At 41.4% G+C, this 6,393-nt stretch overlaps 1 non-coding gene across 1 annotated transcript; it reads right to left on the bottom strand.

Moving 5' to 3' along the window:
* Positions 1-285: 285 nt before the first annotated feature.
* On the bottom strand, positions 286-392 carry LOC118487794. Its single transcript, XR_004882737.1, has one exon. It is a non-coding gene; the product is annotated as a small nucleolar RNA R71 (small nucleolar RNA).
* Between the last annotated feature and the right edge of the window lie 6,001 nt (positions 393-6,393).

Genomic DNA, 6,393 nt, shown 5'->3' with positions numbered 1-6,393 from the left:
CTTCGAACTTCGGCCGCATTTGATACAAATGCTCCAAAACTCCGCAACCTTTCATGGGCTTGCGGACGAGGATCCCCATCTACATATTACTAATTTCTTAGAAATATGTGATACTTTTCGGATCAATGGAGCATCAAATGACACCATCCGCCTCCGAATGTTTCCTTTTTCACTAAAAGACCGAGCAAAAGCTTGGCTTAACGCCCTCCCAGCTGGATCGGTAAACACCTGGGATGAACTAACCCAAAATTTTTATATAAGTATTTCCCTTCTGCTAAAACGGCTAAATTAATGACTGAAATTAATACATATTCACAAGAGGACGGGGAATCCTTATATGAAACTTGGGAAAGGTTCAAGGAGCTATTGCGAAAGTGTCCACATCACGGCCTTGCGATATGGCAACAAGTATCCACTTTCTATAATAGGTTGTTGCCACACACAAGGCAGACACTTGACTCTAGCTCCGGGGGACTTTTAGGTAATCGCCGCCCGCATGAAATATATAATCAAATTGAGGAAATTGCTCAAACCAATTTTCAGTGGCACACTCCCCGAGGAAATAAATCTATTGCCCCGGGCGCCCATAAGGTTGATGAAAGCACTTCTTTACAAGCCCAAATCGAGGCCCTTTCTTCGAAAATAAAAAAATTAGAAATGACAAAAACAGTCTCGGTTATGGCTTGTGAAGGGTGTGGTGGGCCACATGAAAATTGGAGTTGTATGAAAGAAACAGACGATCAACAAGAGTCGGTAAGCTACATTGATAATAGACCTAAGCCGTCGGGTCCTCCAACGGGCACCTACAACCAAGGATGGCGAAATCACCGTAACCTTGGTTGGAGAGAACCCGGCAATAGTAGTAACCAACAAAACCAACGAACAAACTTTCAACAACCAAGAAGTGAGTCACAAATTTTCCCTCAACAACAAGGTGGACGAGAAAGGCTTGAAGATAGTATATCTCGCCTCATCTCCGACACTGAAAAGAAAAACTCGGAAAGGTTTCTACAATTAGAATCAAATTTTAGAAATCAACAAGCTAGTATTCAAAACATAGAAAAACAAATAAGTCAACTAGCCCAAAATTTTTCTGAGAGACCACAAGGCGCATTACCAAGAAATACCGAAACAAACCCAAAAGCGCAAGTTCATCTCATCACATTATGAAACCGCACCGTGGGTACTACGGAGGTGCCACCGCCTACCGAGGAGACTATACCGCCGCCTCTACAAGAGAAGGGTTCCCCTCCATCACCAGAGCCTACCAAGGCTCCTCGGGTTCCGTACCCCGGTAGGTTAATTCGTCAAAAGACCAATGAGCAATTCACAAAATTCGAAAGTCTACTAAAACAATTGCATGTCAACATTCCTTTTATTGATGTCCTAACCCAAATGCCCAAATATTCTAAGTTCATGAGGGACTTCCTCACTCATAAAAGGAAAATTGAAACTTTGCAATTAGTTAACTTAGGCGAAGAATGCTCTGCCCTTGTACTCAACAAACTCCCCCAAAAGAAAATCGATCCCGGAAGCTTCACGATTCCTTGCTCGATCGAGGACTCCCCCGTTTGTAATGCACTAGCCGACCTTGGGGCTAGCATTAACCTCATGCCCTCATCAATGTTCAAAAGACTCGGCCTAGGAACAAGTCCTACAAAAATGAGCATACAACTTGCTGATCGATCCGTCAAATTCCCGCAAGGTGTCATCGAAAATCTCCTAGTCAAGGTAAACAAATTTGTCTGTCCGCCGACTTTGTCATACTTGATATGGAAGACGACACCGAAGTCCCCCTCATACTAGGGAGACCATTTCTCGCCACCGCACAGGCAGTGGTAGACATTAATGACGGAACGCTCACCTTAAGGTACGGGAATGAGGAAGTAAAATTTGGGGTTGGGAAGAGAATAGAGGACGATGACCCGGTCAACTACATGAAGGTTATTGATTCGAGTTTGGATGCTGCACTCCGACGGTGCAACACGGGATGCAAAACATCTCACTCAGAAAATATATAACCTCACCTTGGGTCTAGCCAAGGACCCTTATAAACGTGGCGCACCACGGAGGCATTCCGCGAAACTATCCTTAGTTTAGTCTTTTAGTTTTAATTTGCAGGAATAAAACACACTCATGGTGGTAAAGGATGATAAGGGAAACGAGAAACATGGCCCCATGCACAAGAACAAGGCCATCCGACATCAATTTCTCCATTACAGTAGGTTCAGCACGGGCCGTGCCCAGCCCACACGGCCCCATGCTGAACACCCTGCAGGAAAATGCCCAGTTCAGGTAACTGGACACGGGCCGTGTTCACCAGACACGCCCCCGTGTCCAGGCTTCTGTTTCTTTTCTTTAATTATCGTTACTGGCACCTGAACACGGGGCCGTGCACGGTCCCCACAGGGCCGTGTCCAGACTGCCAGTAACAGAAATTTTTGCTTTTAACACCATGTTACACATTCAATCAACCTAAAAATTTATTTTTGGGACATAGAAAAACCCATTCCCACAAAAGTGAGTTTTGAGCCTTTATTGAGCATACAAATATACATCTTTACGCTAAATGCTCATTTTTCGTTTCTTGTGTGAATAGCCGCTTGGTTCTTACGACTCTAGAACTTGCCACGACAATTCATTCCCGGTCCTTACCAACTTAAATCCAAGTAAGTAAATGATGGAGGCATTAGGACTAACCCTTTTTCTTTCAAAACCATTATTTTTATTTGTCTTTTCACCTACCCAAAAACTCCCCCTAGTTAACCCCTTTGAGCCTAAACCTTTTCATTTCTTAACCCAAAACCCTTTTTACCCACCAAAAACCCTTTTTATTTGTAACCCTTTATTTTAGTAACAAGCTCGGTTTTTGTGTGACTGAAAAAAAAGAGAGAGAATTTTACAATGAAGTTAGAAATAAACAAACAAAGCTCCTAAAAAGCTTGATTGAAGAAATACTTCATTAAGAATAAAAAGTCACTAAAACAAAATGTTTTACGAAAACCGACGCTTTTTACTTTTTTCGCCCTTTACTAACCACTAACCCAACTACCCACCTTTAGCCCAAGCCTTTACCCAAAAAGTCCTCTTGATATTTACAAAGGTAAAAAGTTAAAAAGGAGGAGGATTGATTGCTTGGCAAGCCAATGGTAGGAATAAGTTCCATGCCGCTCTCGAGTGATTCACTAAAAAAATACATCTTCGGCCGAGTGTGAGTGATTTCCCCTGTGAGGTATGTAAACTTGTATATAAATGGAATTTTGAAAAGGCATGCTATGCCCAGATAAGTAATCTCTCTTATGCAAACGTTCTAAATAAATCATAACGAATAGGATTGTAAATAAATAAAAATAAAACCCAATATGGATCTTGGGTTCCCGACACTCTATGACAAGCCAAAACCTTCTCTTCTACCCATTCCATTCGGGAGTGTAAGCCACATATTAAAGAGTTTTGCTTGAGGACAAGCAAAAATTCAAGTGTGGGGGTATTTGATGTGTGTAAAATGCAACATATAAATTACATCAAATAAGGCATAAAACTAACCCTTTTTAAGTACTAATGTTGGAAAAAGAGTGTTTTTGTCTTCCTTTTGTATTTTCAGGATTAAATGAGCTCAAATGAACAAAAGAAGCAAAAAGACAGCTAAATCTAACATAAATACAAGAAAAAGAACATAAGTAGATTGCCCGACCCCTCGACAGCATCTTCCCAAGCAAAACAGAGAAGGCAGAAGACTGAACACGCCCCGTGCTCAGCCAGCACGGGGCCGTGCCCAAGAAGCAGCAGAAAAGACAAACCTATAGAAGCTTCTATTGCCCACCACGGGGCCGTGCCCAGTGAACACGGGGGCGTGGCAAAAGTACTGCAGGCGCATTAATTGTAATTGCGAATTACAATTAATGAGGAGAGAGATTGTGAAACGGGCACGGGGCCGTGTGCAGCGGACACGGGGCCGTGTCCAGGCTTCTGTTCAGCCTATAAATAAGAGTGATTGGTTTCATTGCAACTCATCCCTTGGCACACTACCTCTCTCACACTTCATCCACCACCCACCACCATCACAACACCATCATCCACCACCAGCATCCGTTGTCCATCATAGAGTGTGTGAGTCGTCTCGGGATCCAAGATTGATCGTAAGAGTTCTTGACAATCAAGGCCATGTTTGCCTAAGTCTCTTACATCACTTGGTGAAGACAAGTGTTTAGTATAATACTTTTTATTTTTAATCTTTTGCACTTTTTATTTGGTTTTGTATTAATGACTTTAATAACTAGTTGCTTATGTTGAAGGTGATTCTTCCTTATCGTTTGTCCGTGGTGTCTTGGCATTATTTACTGTCTATATAAAATAAAAGATTTTCACCATTCATATCTCCACGGTCTATATGCAGGTATGTTGGCTACCTGGTCGGGGGGTTAAGGGAACGGTTTGGTAAGGGTCTTGCCCTTGTTCAGCGTTTAGAGGTCCTGCAAGGGACCTGGGTCAAATTTAGTAGGATCTCCTTCAATACCCATAGGTATTGGATGGCGGGGATCCAAACTCTTTGACCCCCTCATAAGTTAACTACTATTAATACTATAACCCGGCTATTTAGGACTGTATCCCTGCTGACTCAGACTACTTAGTCGAGGGTAACGTCACCTCCAAAAGAGGGGCCTACCATAATTTGCATTAATAACTGAATTCATTATCTTTCAATAATCCGACCCTTTAGGATTGTATCCTTGCTGACTCAAACTACTGGGTTGAGGGTAACGTCGCCTTCAAAAGAGGGGCTTACTACAATAACTAAGATAATCTCTTAAACAAGTGCAAAAGTGCGAAAATAATCAAAGGTTATACTAATACACGAGTCGGATCCAAGTGATTCATCTTGTCTATCTATTTTTATTTTTATTTATATTTTTCAGCATTTAGTTAGTTTTATTTTCTTAGTTTAAAAATCTTTTCTAACATTTTGATTTGGTTAGACGTTGAGGATAAACCGGTACTAAAAGCTCTTGTGTCCTTGGACGACCTCGGTATCTTACCAACACTATACTACGTCCACGATGGGTGCACTTGCCCATATGTGTGTTTAGTGTTAGTAAATATCGTGTTTTATAAATTTAAAACTTGGCTAAAAGTGTAAAAAGGGCTTAAAATATACATCTAAAATATAACACACTTCACGCACATCATGGACCTTTTGAAATTATCAAGCGAATAGGGCCAGTAGCTTATCAGCCATAGCTGCCAGAAGAAATGGCAGGAGTACATGATGTATTTCATGTATGTAACATAAAGAAATGCTTAGCTATTGAATCATTGGTAATACCTCTTCAAGATATAGAGGTAAATGAAAAGCTTAAGTTTGTAGAAAAGCCAATACATATTGAAGAAAGAAAGATCAAGAATCTCAAGCACAAGAGATTAGTTCTGCTCAAAGGAAAGTGGTTCGAAGCGAGGACCAGATTACACATGGGAACTAGAATCTGAAAGGAAGTATCCTTATCTATTCCAGTGAATATTGAGGACAAGATTTAAAACAAGGTAGGGAGGATATAACAACCCTCAAAAATGTCCTAAAACACCCCGTAATCGAAAAACCGAACTCGTGTAACGTTATTTAGTTTGAAAATGAAAAAAAAAATAATTTTATGTCTGTCGCGGGGTGCGACAGACTGAGAACAAACCTTTCGCGGGGCGCGAGAGGCTTATAACTTTCCGGACACGCCTTGAGACACGTGTCGTCCACGTGTCAGACCTACACCGGTGACTAGTCACACCTAAGCACTAGCTAGAAGGTCTCGCGGGCTGCGAGAAGATCAGCCTGAGGCTGTCGCGGGGCGCGAGAGGGTCAGATTCCAGCTATAAATAGAGCTTTTAGTCTGCAGTCCAACTCGTTCAAATTTCTTTTCTTTCTCTCAATATTAAGCACGAAAATATACCCTAATACCCCTAATTTCACGAAGCTCTGCCCCATTGTAAGTGTTTTAACTCCTGATCACTGATCTGATGCCCTGTCCGACCGATCTTGAACCCAGCAGTGGATGCCAAAGTGTCACAACCCCCGACCCCTACCCCGGGAGTGGGTGCAGCAAGATCAGATCAAGTGGTATCGGTGTTTATTAATTTGGCAGCGGAATTTAAACATCAGGACCGTAGTTAGGAAATATTATCAGAGTTTAAAATACCAAGCTTTTATAATAAATAAATGGGATAAAACCCAAGTTTCATACATAATACATTTATAGGGTTAAACCCTAATTATTGAAAACATAAACTCCATTTTATTTAGGTAAATTTTATAGCCACTTCTTTAAGCCTTCAATGCTCTACAGCTGGCTTCTAATAGCTTCACATTAAGTTACCTGAAACGCGTTTTAAAAAGATTTTATCAGCAAG

Source organism: Helianthus annuus, chromosome 15 (assembly GCF_002127325.2).
Source record: "Helianthus annuus cultivar XRQ/B chromosome 15, HanXRQr2.0-SUNRISE, whole genome shotgun sequence".
Taxonomy (NCBI): domain Eukaryota; kingdom Viridiplantae; phylum Streptophyta; class Magnoliopsida; order Asterales; family Asteraceae; genus Helianthus; species Helianthus annuus.
This window is presented reverse-complemented; position numbering and strand designations above follow the sequence as displayed.